The sequence below is a fragment of the Globicephala melas genome, chromosome 1 (genome assembly GCF_963455315.2).
Source record: "Globicephala melas chromosome 1, mGloMel1.2, whole genome shotgun sequence".
Lineage (NCBI taxonomy): Eukaryota > Metazoa > Chordata > Mammalia > Artiodactyla > Delphinidae > Globicephala > Globicephala melas.
The window spans coordinates 20,219,275-20,233,831 of record NC_083314.1 but is presented as its reverse complement, the minus strand read 5'-3'; the positions used below and the strand labels follow the sequence as shown (position 1 = coordinate 20,233,831).

Below are 14,557 nucleotides of genomic sequence, written 5' to 3'. Positions count from 1 at the left end.
TATACTTTATTTGGCAGACTTACTGAGGACTATAGCACAGGATAGCAGCCCCTCAGGTAGCTCTGAGGGACTGTTCCAAAGAGGTAAGGGAGGAGCCAGGATATATGGGAGTTTTTGCTGAAAACAAACAGACAAACAAACAAACAAAAAACATGTGGTTGAACATCAAAAGATTAATGTTAATCACAACAAAGAGACATTTCAAGTTAAAGATCTTAGTGCTTTTCTATGTATGGGAAGATGCAAGAGTCTGGGCTCACTGAAATTATTCCTTAGGTATGCATCTTAACTCTCTAGAGCCAGTCTCCTGTTTTTCTCCATCCTGAATTCTCCTCAGGGTGCACTGTCAGGGGAGGCTGCAGTGGCTGATGGCTTATAGCCACAATATCCTTTGTTTACTGAAATGGCAGGCGACATTCTCTGTACACACTCTCCAGGATAGAAATGAATTTCAGGGTCTGACCAACCCTGATATTTTACACTTTTAGCTTCTCAGATGAAGATATCAACATAAAGATGGGAGGGCTTACACCCTGCATCATTTTGTTGAAAGATGGCTGAAAATACTGGTGCAGTTCAGGGAGACTGGATCTAACCTCTGGAAAGAATATATGAGCTCATTCTGTCTCATTTTTTTCCTGTACAATCTTTCTTCAAAGACGTATGGCAAAAATAGGGTCTGGCCCTATCTCATGAATATAAATGCAAAAATCCTCAACAAAATATTAGCAAACTGAATCCAGCAATACATAAGAAGGATCGTACAACATGATCAAGTTGGATTCATTCCAGAGTTGTAAGGATGGTTCAACGTATGGAAATCAATCAATGTGATTTACCACATTAACAAAAGAAAAGACAAAACCATATGATTTTCTCAATAGGTACAGAAAAAGCATTTGATAAAATTCAGCATCCATTCATGATAATGACTCTCACCAAAGTGGGTAGAGGGAACATATCTCAACAAAAGCTATGTATGACAAACCCACAGCCAACATGATACTCAATGGTGAAAAGCTGAAAGCCTTCCTGCTAAATTCAGGAACATGACAAGGATGCCCACTCTCACCACTTCTATTTAACATAGTATTGGAAGTTCTAGCCACAGCAATCAGACAAGAAAAACAAATAAAATGTATCCAAATTGGAAAGGAAGAGGTAAAATTGTCATTATTTGCGGATGACATGGTCCTCTATATAGAGAACCCTAAAGACTCCATGCAAAAACTATTAGAACTAATAAATGAATTCAGCAAGGTAGCAGGATACAAGATTAATTCACATAAATCTGTTGTATTTAACACTAACGATGAAATATCAGAAAGAGAAAGTAAAAAAAAACCAAACTGTTTAAAATTGTGTTAAAAAAACCCCAAACAAACCTAGGAATAAACTAAACCAAGGAGGTGAAAGACCTATATGTTGAAAACTTTAAAACATTGATAAAGAAAATTGAAGATGATTCAAGAAATGGAAAGATATCCCATGCTCTTGAATTGGAAGAATTAATATTGTTAAAATGGCCATACTACCCAAAGCAATTTACAGATTTAATGTGATCGCTATCGAAATAACCATGACACTTTTCTCAGAACTAGAACAAATAATCCTAAAATTTATATGGAACCACAAAAGGCCCAGAATTACCAAAGCAATCCTGAGGAAAAAGAACAAAGCTGGAGGTATAACCCTCCCAAACATCAGACAATACTGCAAAGCTGCAGTAATCAAAACACTGTGGTATTAGCACAAATCAGACATATAGATTGATGGAATGGAATAGAAAGCCCAGAAATAAATTTACTTACCTATAGTCAATTAATCTATGACAAAGGAGGCAAGAATACACAATGGAGAAAAGACAGCCTCTTCAGCAAGTGTTGGGAAAACTGGACAGCTCTATGTAACTCAATGAAATTAGAACACACCCTCACATCATACACAAAAATAAACTTGAAATAGTTCAAAGACCTAAATATAAGACATGACATCATAAAATTGCAAGAAGAGAACATAGGCAAAACATTCTCTGACATAAGTCATGGCAATATTTTCTTAGCTCAGTTTCCCGAGGCAAAAGCATTAAAAGCAAAAATTAAAAAATGGGGCCTAATCTAACTTAAAAGCTTTTGCACAGCAAAGGAAACCATCAACAAAACTAAAAGACAACCTATGAAATGGGAGAAAATATTTGCAAATTATGCGACTGACAAGGGGTTAATATCTAGAATATACGAACAGTTCACACAACTCAATATCAAAAAAACAAACAATCCAATCAAAAAATGGGAAGAAGACCTAAACAGACATTTCTCCAAAGAAGACATACAGATGGCCAACAGGCATATGAAAAGATGCTCAACATCGCTAATTATTAGAGAACTGCAAATCAAAACTACAATGAGGTATCACCTCACACTGGTTATTAAAAAGTCTACAATAATAAATGCTGGAGAGGATGTGGAGAAAAGGGAACCTTCTTACACTGTTGGTGGGAATGTAAATTGGTGCAACCACTATGGATAACAGTGTGGAGGTTTCTTAGAAAACTAAAAACAGAGTTACGATATGATCCAGCAATCCCATTCCTGAGCATATACCCAGAAAAGATGAAAACTCTAATTGGAAAGACACATGCACCCCAATATTCATAGCATCACTATTTACAATAACCAAGACATGGAAACAACCCAAGTGCCCATCAACAGACAATTGGTTTAAGGAGATGTGATATATATAATATATATATATATATATATACACACACATATATATATGTGTGTGTGTGTGTATGTATACACACACATACACACAATGGACTATTAGTCATAAAAAAGAATGAAATATTGCCATTTGCAGCAATGTGAATGGACCTTGAGAATATTATACTAAGTGAAGTTAGGCAGAGAAAGACAAATATTATATGATATCACTTATACATGGAATCTAAAAAAATAATACAAGTGAATCTATATATAAAACAGAAACAGATCGCAGACACAGAAAACAAACTTATGGTCACCAAAGGGAAAAGAAGGTGGGGAGGGATAAATTAGAGTATGGGATTAACAGATACAAGTTGCTATACATAAACTAGATAAGCAACAAGAATTTATGTATAACACAGACGACTATATTCCATATCTTGTAATAACCTATAATGGAAAACAACCTGAAAAAAATGTATATATATAACTGAATCACTTTGCTGTACACCTGAAACTAACACAGTATTGTAAGTCAACTATACTTCAATTAAAAAAAAAAAGTCTCTGTCCTGGAAGTGGGTTTTTTTGGTCATGCTTTTATTTAATTTAATGAATTTATTTATTTGGCCATGCTGGGCAGCTTGTGGGATCTTAGTTCCCCAACCAGGGATTGAACCTGCACCCTCAGCAGTGAAAGAGCAGAGTCCTAAACACTGGAAAGTGTTTTGAGCCCTGAGAGAAAGGTGCTCAGAATTCATCTGTTAAAATAGAGGACCACATCCATCAAATTCAAGGCTTTCTGAACACAGCTTTTCAACAGGAGGATAGCGGGTCTAGAGAAAGGAACTGAACAGGTACCCTGAAATGCTGGGAACCTGGGGGAGAGGCAGGGTATTCCTCTCCGGCAAAGTGGCTTTATTTTTTGGAAGATGGCTGGCAATGCCTGTGAACTTTCATGAAGGGGTAGGACTGTGAGAAAACAACCACTAGGTCACAGCCAACATGTATTCAACTTCCTTAGAGCCTGAGGAGTTGAAAGGTTCAGAAAAATGCACACATGCATGTGCTTGTTCTTTATAGAAACCGGCAGGAAGAGGGGGAAGGGGATGAAACATGAGGACTGGGAATGGCTGGAGGGAGATGGGACTGGATTGCATCTTTTTCTTACTAACTGTGTTACTTGATGACCATGTAAAGCCAGGGTAAGGAGTCTTGGTATTAAGGTATTTGAGGATTTGAAATGGCTTTGCAAAAAGGCATTCAGCGCCAATGAAGTGATGCCCCTTATGTGATAATTATGTATATTTTTCCTGCATAAATGGGGCCTATTTTCTCAAGGCACTCTGACCACTTGTCTCCCAGCACTCCTAGCAGCAGATATCCAGACCATAGAAGGGCAAAATAACCAACAAAAGCATGTGTGTTTTTCCAGAGCTAAAATCTTGCAAGCCAAGGTAGAAATTCTTACAGTTACATCATTCTCAAAACTAACCCACTTTAAGAAATACATTCTCTTAATGGACTTGAAGACACCATGGGGCAGGGGGAGGGTAAGCTGGGACGAAATGAGAGAGTGGCATGGACATATATACACTACCAAATGTAAGTGGGAAGCAGCCGCATAGCACAGGGAGATCAGCTCCGTGCTGTGTGACCACCTAGAGGGGTGGGATAGGGAGGGTGGGAGGGAGATGCAAGAGGGAAGAGATATGGGGATATATGTATGTGTATAGCTGATTCACTTTGTTATAAAGCAGAAACTAACACACCATTGTAAAGCAATTATACTCCAATAAAGGTGTTAAAAAACAAAAACATTCTCTTGTTCTTTGTGGAGTTTTAGATTACGTTGGGGAGATATGTGATTTCATTTCAACCAATGCCATGCTTACTGTTTGCCAGGCACGGTACTGGCTCTGGGAGACCCAGAGATGAAAGGTTTACCTGGTGTGAGCACGGGTTAAGAATTAACCTTGAACTCAAGGTCACAGGACCCTGGCTCCTTGAACCCACACCATCCAACAGAAATATGAAAGCTGCAAATGGGAGCCACACATGTAATTAAAATTTTTCTAGTAGCCACATTAAAAAAATAGGTAAATTTAATGTACTTATTTTAATTAATCCAATATATTACAGTATTATCGTTTCAATACGTAAGCAATTAAAAATTACTAATGGGACAGTTCACTTTTTTTTTCGGTACTAAATTTTCTAAATCCAATGTGTATTTTATTCTTTCAGCACATCTCAATCCGGAATATCCACGTTTCAGGCACTCAGTGGCCACATGTGACTAGTGGCTACTTTACAGACAATCCTTTATCAAGAAATCCTGGGTGGAGAGAATTCATTTATTCAGAAAAGGCTCTCGTGACCCTACTGTCACGCGACATTCTGAAATTCAGGGAAAAAACGGAGAAATGAAACCGGTTGCAAAACTTGGCTTCCCAAACCGCCCGAGACTATTTTTATGAATCGCTCCCCCTTCCTCTCGAAGGGGGCAGGACCTTGGAGCCAGGCTGGGCTCCGAAGCCAGGGCTGCCACGTGTCATCGCAGCGCGGGCTTCAGTCCAGGCCACGCTGGCCATTCTCTGAGCCCCGGGAATAGTGTCGGAAGGTGCACTCGCCGGCCGGGAACAGGAGAGGGGGAGCCTGGCCACAGCGCCGCCCGCCGGCCGAGCGGCGTAACTGCAAGCGCAGCACCGCCTCCGCGCGCCCCGCGCGCCCCGCCGGAGGTCGAGTTCCCCGCGCGGGCCGCCCCTTTTCCTTTTGTAACTCAGTGCTGGGAGTCTGCAGGGCGTTGAAAACTAGCTGGTGGAGCCTCGCGCCTCCCTTTTGCCGGTTCTTGGGCCGCAGGTCCGGGTAGCGCTGGGTCGCAGAGGACCGCTTTTCTTTTCTTTTTCCTGCTCTTTGTTGCATTCCAGGATTTTCTCTTCCGGGTCACTTCTAAAGCACAGTAAGGATGCTCATGATTTGCATTTCAGGAGTAACTTTTAATCCTGCCAGAAGTAACGTTTTCAGAAATCACTTTGCATTTTGGTGCTTGTTTATACAGGACGATTTTAAAAAATAGTACTAAGGAACACGAGGCCCCAGCGAGGATCGAACTCGCGACCCCTGGTTTACAAGACCAGTGCTCTAACCACTGAGCTATGGAGCCTGTCTTCTACGGGCACTTCTCTAGTTCAGGGACATTGGAAGCAACATTGCTTTCTGGCAGTCTGAAACTGACCCTGTGCATCCTCTATCAGTGACAATTATAAAGACAACACAATAAGTAGAAAAAAGCCCAGTCTCAAAATTTTATGATTACAAAATACTAAATCACACCTACGATAAGTTATGCATACAGATAAGTGCTGGAAGGGAAAATGCAAGAATGAAATAATGTTCCGACGACGTTATGAGTGGTACCTTTACGTCTTAAAAAATTCTCCAATCTAGTGTTTATATGACAAATTGTATCAAGTTTCGCACTTATAGGGAAGTTATAGGGGGAATGTCTTTGGTTCTTATAACTTAAATAAGTTATCGATTATGGATGAATTAATTGATTCAACACATTTATTGAGTAATTACATACTATTAGACATTAGAGTGAATAAGTAAAGCTCTGTCCCTGCTCTTTTTTTAATGATTGGGATCATGAAACGATGCCTTATTTCCTTTTGCTTAATTAACTCTTTACTGAGGGAATGAAATTATGCCCGCAGCATGACCCGTCACCGCGCGAAGGAGGATGGTGGTCACCCGCTCGCAGTGGTCTGCAGGCTTCTCTCCCTCACCTTCTTCAGGTGTCTGCTCACATTCCGTTTATCAACAAGACACCCACCCCCTGCCCCTTTAAAGCTGCACTGTCCTCCTTATCCTGCCCTTTTGCCTCATGTTACTTAGCTTTCTTTCCTTCTAGATAATGTGCTTATTATTATTATTATTATTATTTGCGGTACGCGGGCCTCTCACTGTTGTGGCCTCTCCCGTCGCGGAGCACAGGCTCCGGACGCGCAGGCTCAGCAGCCATGGCCCACGGGCCCAGCTGCTCCGCGGCATGTGGGATCCTCCTGGACCAGGGCACGAACCCGTATCCCCTGCATCGGAAGGTGGACTCTCAACCACTGCGCCACCAGGGAAGCCCTGTGCTTAATATTATGTCTATTATTCTCTCCAGGTTAGGATGTTCCTTCTTCGAGGCCAAGGGTTTTTGTTTTATTCCCCGCTGTATTCCCAGCATCTAGAATAGTGTCTAGCATACAGTAGGTGCTCAATAAATACTGAATGAATGACATCTACGATGATGTTCATTTTGTGAGCCAGGAGAAATCAGGGAGACGTTTTGGGAGGTGTCGTGTCATCATTTTCCTTTACTTCCACTTCCACAGCCTCTCCATACAAGTTGGAATTTTTAACACCCTTTAGTTTCCTTGGCCTATCGGATTTTCTTATTGTCCTGTTTCCCCGCCCTTTGCTCTGAGATTGACTGGCCTATTGCGAGGCTTTCCTCCTTCCTCTGCTCCAGGAGCCTCCAGGGGCTTCTCATTGTTCTAAGGATAAAGGGCAAACTCCTCGGGTAGTTTCATTGTTTGCATACAAACTTCTCCTCCCTCTTCAGCAAGCCTAGGAAACCCCTCCATTTCTCATGTTATGTGGCTTCTTCTGCCTGTAACATCTTAGCCTGATTTTAATGTCTCACGTCATCTTGCCAAAAGCACCAAGAACTGGCTTATTTTCCATCTGAGGTGATTCTGAGGAGTGCATTTGTTTCTAGCCTTGGCAAAATATCAAACACGGTGGGGCTTAAACAATAGAAACGCATTGTCTTACAGTTCTGGAGGCCACAAGTCCAAATTCAAGGTGTTGGCAGGGTTGTTTCCTTCCGAGGGTTTTGAGGAAGGATCCCACCCAGGCCTCTCTCCTTGGCTTGTAGATGGCTGTCCTCTCCCGATGTCTCTTTCCTCTATATGTGTCCATGTCTGTGTTCAAATTTCCCTTTTTATAAGGACACCAGTTATGTTGGATTAGGATCCACCCTAGTGATCTCACTTTAACTTGATTACCTCTGTAAAGACTCTGTCTCCAAACAGGCCACATTGTGAGGTACTGGGGGTTAAGACTGCCACATGAGAATTTTGAGGGGACACAAGTTAACCTGTAACAAGTAGATCAGGCATTGAATCAAGGCAGCAGCAAGGCACCCCTCCATTCTCTTGATCCCATGCTGCTTCTGGCCAGTGGGAGCTTCACCAGCGATTTTCACCTGCATCAGCCTTCCCCACAGCCCTGGTGAAGAGGATCTGCAGGCAGCCGCAGGTGGGATGTGACGGAAAAATGGACCCTCTCCTCTCAACTCAAACTTCTGAACTGTAGGATGAAAGATCAGTAGGGTGGGCATCCTATAAAGAATGTAATTTGCTCATAAGTAACACGGCATTAGAGGACCATGTCTGGGAGGGTTTTATATTTAATTTTATATCCTTTCCTCCTTCTCTTGACCCCCTCCATCGAGCTCTAGCTCAAGCCCTTTCACCACCTGTAAAATGGAGGCCATCATTCTGGTTCTATCTCAGAGCACTCTGGGGGATTCAACACAGTTGTGAACTTGACAGTGGTCAGAGATTGTGAAGTACCAGATACAAACATGACAGGCGTTGTTCTTCATAGGCTGAACATCTCCCCCTAGTGTATGGTTGACCCAGAGCAGAACATCTCAGGGGGAGATTCCGGCTTGAGGCACTGGGAGCAGGGAAGGCCTCCAAGGTCCAATTTGGGTGAAGGGAGAGGAGGACATAGAAACAGAAGTCCCTCAACTATGCTGTGGTTTTTTTTTTTTTTTTTTTTTTTTGCTGTAAGGCAGCAGTGTGCATGGCAGTTTGCTTTGCTTGCCGGTCACCCACAAGCTCTCCTTTCTCTCCAGCTGTGCAGGGCTGAGTCTCCTGCATCCGGGAGGTGGGGATGTAGGACAGAGGTCGGGTCTCCACCCACCTGCGGCAGCGGCTCTGCTGCACTGTCCTCGGCATCACTGTTCCTGCATCCGCTGTCCTGGGAGCAGGCCTTATTCTATCCCATCCAAAATCAGGTGAGGACGTGAGGTGTAAGGGTCAGGGGGGACTTTCAAGTTTATGTAGCCTGCACTTCATTTTGAAGATGAGGAAGTTTGGCCCCAGGAGGGGAAGGGGCTGACGTCCAAGATGAAAGGTAGGCTCTTCAGTGGGTACCCGAGGGCCAGGATGTGAAGAGAGGGAGGAAATTGGAGGGTCCTCCCTGGGATCTGGTCCCTCTGTACACCCACCCACAAGTGATCTAGGGGTGTGGGGTGGGAATAGGACCCCTTAGCTGGGAGAATCCCAGAGTCTGGGCTTGGAGAGAGAGAGGAAAATCACTAAAGAAGGGGAGGGGCAGGAAGTCGAGGACCCTATTGCTTTATAAACCCAACACAGATTCACAAGTGGAAGTGAGAGCAGTTAGGGACTGTGGCCCCATGTCTCAGGAAGCATAGAGCATACAGGGTTGTCTAGTTACAGGAGATTCAAAATGAGCAGAATAGGAATCCCTGCCATCCAGGTTTCCATTTAGTGCTAGAGAGGAAGGGTAAATACCTGAGTGCATTGCAATGTTCTTAGTGTCCAGTGAAGCTGGCTGCCTGGCCCAGGTGTCTGAACTCTGACCCGCACCTCCCCCCCACCCCCAGGTTGATGGGAACTCAGGACACAGGAGGGGCTCAGGGGCTCAGAATCTGGGATGCTGGGGTCAGGGACCCTGAGTCCTAGATGACCCTCTCCTCTATTTGCCCAGACCCTTGGTGGGAGGGGCTATAGCATCCTCTAGAATGACTCAGGGCACACAGCTCTTCTCAACAGCCCGGACCCATACCGCTTCCAGCTGTCAAGGGTTCAGAAAGAAAAACAGAAGTAAAACCAATGAATCACTGAAGCAGTAAATAGTAAGAGTATTGTGCACGCACCAAAAAGATGGTTTGCAAATGGGGAGCACTGAAACCGAACCATGGAATGAGCTCCAAGGAATATTGCTATAGAGCAGCTTATATAGTGTGGAGTCTGTGACTGTTGATTCTTCACAGCGATTGGTTACAGTATTAGAATTGTTTACAATATTAGAATGTTCTGAAATGAAAAAGAATTGGTTTCTTGGTTACCTCGTATCAGTTTTGGGGAACAGTTTATGTTTTGCTTCTGATTTTCAGCAGCATAAGGAAGAAGTGATCTAGGTCAAGTTAACCTTTTGCTTGTTTTGCAAAAGAAGCTAAATTAAGCTTTGCTTGTATAAGTAAACTGGTCTTGTCTGCTCAGGGACTTTGTGAGTCTGGTCTCTGTGTTTGATTTGTTATTTATTTATTTATTTATTTTGCGGTACGCGGGCCTCTCACTGTTGTGGCCTCTCCTGTTGCGGAGCACAGGCTCCGGACGCGCAGGCTCAGCGGCCATGGCTCACGGGCCCAGCCGCTCCGCAGCACGTGGGATCCTCCCGGACCGGGGCACGAACCCGTGTCCCTTGCACCGGCAGGCAGATTCTCAACCACTGCGCCACCAGGGAAGCCCTGTGTCTGATTTTAACAGGCCAGATGTGTCCCACACGTGGGTGGGCGGACTCTGACCTTCCTGGGGGCAGTTCAAGAGCGAATGCCTCCCTGCCCTATGCCCGATGGATTGCACCCGCTTATTAAAATCATTGTAACAAAATTCATCTCCTGGATGTTGGTCCCATCTCATGCAAAATAGACCTCTCTCAGACAGGATTTTAATCAGATTGCTGGCCTTTTGGATGGGATCGATGCACGCACTTCAATTCTGAGTCTGGAGCTAGGTGTGCACCAGCCGTGCGGGGGTGTCATTGGGTCAGGGTGCACGGCCAGTTAGTGGTGGGACCGGGGTTGCTGGTGTTTAGGTTGTTCTGGGAGGGAGGAATCTGGAGGGGTGAAGACCAAAGAGGCTGGAGAAGATGCACCCCTAGCCCCACCACCTGCTGAGCTAATTTACTAGCTCAGACAAGGTCTCATTTGGTTGGTGCCGCTGATCCTGGCATCTGTTCATGAGCTGCTGAGCCAACAAAGACTGGCTCACTCCGGGAAGGTGAAGGTTGATCACTTGTAGATCAAAGTGCAGGGGGAGGGCAGGGCAGTGGGAAGACCGGGGACTCTGGGGTCTGGTAACTGAGTTAGAATCTAGTGACACCTGGTCCTGGTCACCTTTTGCTGACTGCAGAGGGCTCCAGGCTGCACCATGGACCAGCTCAGTCTTCATTGTCAGAGGGGCCTGGTGCCCAGCCCAGCTCCGCCCTTTGCTGGCAGCACCGAAGTTACCTAACTTTTGAGGATCCGTTTTTTTCACTTGTGCAGAGGGGCTAAAGTGTCCATCCTTCTCAGGGTGGTCGTGAGGGTAGAACAAAATTCTGGTGTAAAGATGCCAGCCCAGGGCCAGACTCACTTCCCCTTCAGGTACCACCACGTGGACCTGCGAGGTCTGGTCGGCCCTCTGGCCTTCCCTCTGGCTGTGGCAGAGACAGCCGGGGACCTGCAATACCCACTCTGCCCTCTATCCCTCCAACGTTCAGCCTCTCAGTCTCCACTGGACACTTCCCATCAGCTTTTAACGTGCTGGAATCTCTCTCACAAAAAGCATAATAAAACAAGAGAAAACAAACCAAAACAAACTCTCCCTCCACCCCAGGGAGTTGTCTTCACTTGTTCCATAATAGGGAAGAAACTTTGTATTCTGTTACAAGTTAATCACTAAAGCTTAAATTATACATAATGGCCCCTCTCTGGGAACCCTGCCTCCAAGGTAATGAGCATTAAGCTAAAATACCTTTGTTTAGCTCACAGGACCAGGCCCATGTGTGAATGGCTGCAGGGAGGAAGCAATTAACACATCTCCTCTGGAGTTTGGCTGCAACCAGGACTCTCCCCCCTCCTCTTTCAGTATAAAAGAAGCCTGAGTTCCAACTTGAGGAGGATGGTTCTTTGGGACACTAGTCCGCCATCTTCTTGGTCTGCTGGCTTTCCAAATAAAGTCCCTATTTCTTGCCCCAACAATTTGTCTCTCGATTTATTGGCCCGTCTTGCGGAGAGCAGTACAAGCTTGGACTTGGTAACAGTTCTTTCTGTTCCTCACCTCCCACTCATTCAACCCTCCAGCTCCCTTCTACCACAGAGCTCCCCTGAAATGACCCTCCCTGGCCTCGTCATGGATAAAACCTCGGTGTCTTGGCAGTACTTGACACCACTGGCCATTTATCCTCCTTTGATACTCTCTTTCGTGTCTGTCATGGTCCACACTCCTGACAGGTTGCTCAGCTCCCAGGAAATGGTTTCTCAGCCTTCTTTACAGACTGTCCAGGCATGCAGGGCCCAGCCTACCTGAGCCTGAATTCTGGCTCTTTTCCTGCCAGTCTGGGAGTCAGTGGTGAACCAAACCGGATGTGGTCCCTGTCCCTGTAGAGCTCATGGGCCGGTGGGAAACCGCCATCATTCAGATAGTTGGTGGCATCATGGGGACCAAGGCTGAGGAACAGGAAGGGTGAATGCAGACAACTCGCTTTCCTCATTTGTAAAATGGGGATAATGATGATGATGATGTTAATAACAATAATGCCTTCTCACGTGGGTACTTGGGAAGAAGAAATGAAGCAGTGCGTGTAAATACTCTATCCGGAGCCTGGTGTCTGGGGAGCGCTTACTGATGTAAATTACTTTTATTACTCATTTGTACCTAGAAGTACTGAGTGAAGCCCTCCTATCATCTGTCGGAAACGGAGGTGGCAGGAGGCAAAAGAAGGGATGCAGCCCCATTTCTGCATCCAGAGCTCCTCTCGGGGACCTGCTGAGTGAGATGTTATCACTCTTCTCTGAGCTGATATAGGAGGCAGTGAGTCATGTCCAGAAAGAGGAGATTCTCTCACCTCCCCAAAGACCACGGATTAGAATTAACCTTATTAAAGTCAGACTGGGCAAGCGCTCAGTGAGGCCAGGCGGGGGATAGTCTTTCTTGGACGCAGCTGTCAGCTGTCTTCTGTCATGTTCCCTGCTCTTTGCAGCCTTTTGTAGAAGGAGTTTCCACCCACCACCTGCCATAGACAGTGGGGTGGGATTTCCAGACTTTGGGTTGGTAGGATGAGAGGCTGGAAATGTTGCGTTCAGGGACTGGAGGGCAGTTGAGACACTGAGGAGGTCCCAGGAAATTGTTCAAGGCTTTTGGGACAGTCTTAGGAGACAGAGAAGCTAGGCACCCCCAAAACAGCTTTGTGTGTTGTGGAAGGGGGAAAAGAGGACCTCCCATCTCAGGGGAGTTGGGTCCTAAGGTAGAAACACTGAACTTGAGGGGCTTAGTCCCATGAGTCTCAGTTCTGGCCGCACACTGAGTTACCTGGGGGCTTAGAAATGTTATTGCCCAGGCCCCAGAAATTCTGCTTTCATTGGTTTCGGGTGACTCCTAGGCGTTCCTTTTAGTATGCTCTCCATGATTTTAGTGTGCATCCAGGGCTGAAAACCTCATTTAACCCATCCTTTTTATCTTGTAGATGAATAAACAGAGATTTGAGAGCTTAAATAATTGACCCCAAATAAAGGCCATATAGTCAATTATTGGCCACAGGGTCTGAACCCAGACCCAGGGCTTTCCCCTGGAGCAAAATCTCCTCTGCCATAACACTTTGGATCGATTTTCTTACAGAGAAGAGCTACAGTCTTTATGTCTTTAAACCTAAACCTGGATATATTATTTTAATGGTGCTAGCACACTCTAGAAGGACTGTGGACAATCAAGACTGTTCCAGAGACACGTGTGACCTGTGGTCCCAGGATCTGGAGGTGGTGATGAGCTCAGGGTTTGGAGTCACAAAAGCCTGGTTTTAAATGGTAACTCTGCCACTGCTGGCTGTGTGACCTTGGCCACATTACCTGACATCTCTGAGCTCCAGTCTCTTTATCTGTAAAGTATTTCCTCAGAGAGTCAACACAAACTGGTTTCTGGGTTGTGAAGATTAAATAAGATAATATCATAAACCCCTTAGCATGCAATTTGTGCCTTTTAAGTGGTAGCAGTGGCAGCAGTAGTTGTTGTTGTTAGTATTACTGTCTTATATTTCTGTGTACTTGCCTTCTAGAAGAGTGGTTCTCAACTAGGGTTGATTTTTCATGCCCAGGAAACATTTGGCAATGTCTAGAGATATTTTGATTACCATAACGGGGGAGAGGGATGCTACTGGCACCTAGTGGGTAGAGACTAGGGATGCAGCTAAACATTCGTGGTGCACAGGACAGGCCACCCAGCCCCCAAACAAAGAGTCATCCAACTCCATGGTGCCAAACTCTGGTTTGATGGTCGAGAAACTCTGCTCTAGATACCTGAAAAGAATGGGGAGCTTGAAGGCCAGCACCACTGAGTGATAATGGGATGATAGATTTTGGTTCTCGCACTGGCAGGGGAGCAAAGGGGCTCTGAGTTTACAGGGGCTGTAAACAGCCCCATCTCTGGGTAGCTGCCACAGAGGAAAGACTTAGCACCTCTTACATATGAGTTCCTGCAGGTAATAGTAACACTGAGATTTATACTCCTTGGGGGTGCTGTGAGGATAATCCTGCATCCAGAGCTTAGAGTCGCTGGTATGAAAGGCTAAGTGAAGCCAGGACGATTGCATCAGGTCCCGCGGGAGGGCTGCCTTTCTCCACGGTTGTGCTTTGGGCACCTGGGGGTTGCATTAGTCCTCCTCTCTCATGAGCTCATCGTTTATAAATGACAGCCACCCAAGTTGGAAAGTATGACCCGGAGTTGGCAAGTAGAAAACTTACTCAGCTTTCTTGTTGGAGCCTTGTGTCTTAACTTATTTATATT

The 14,557-nt window shown here is 45.2% G+C and overlaps 1 non-coding gene across 1 annotated transcript; it reads right to left on the bottom strand.

The window, feature by feature from the left end:
- Positions 1 to 5,801: 5,801 nt before the first annotated feature.
- Positions 5,802 to 5,874, bottom strand: TRNAT-UGU (transfer RNA threonine (anticodon UGU)). Its single transcript has one exon. It is a non-coding gene; the product is annotated as a tRNA-Thr (tRNA).
- Between the last annotated feature and the right edge of the window lie 8,683 nt (positions 5,875 to 14,557).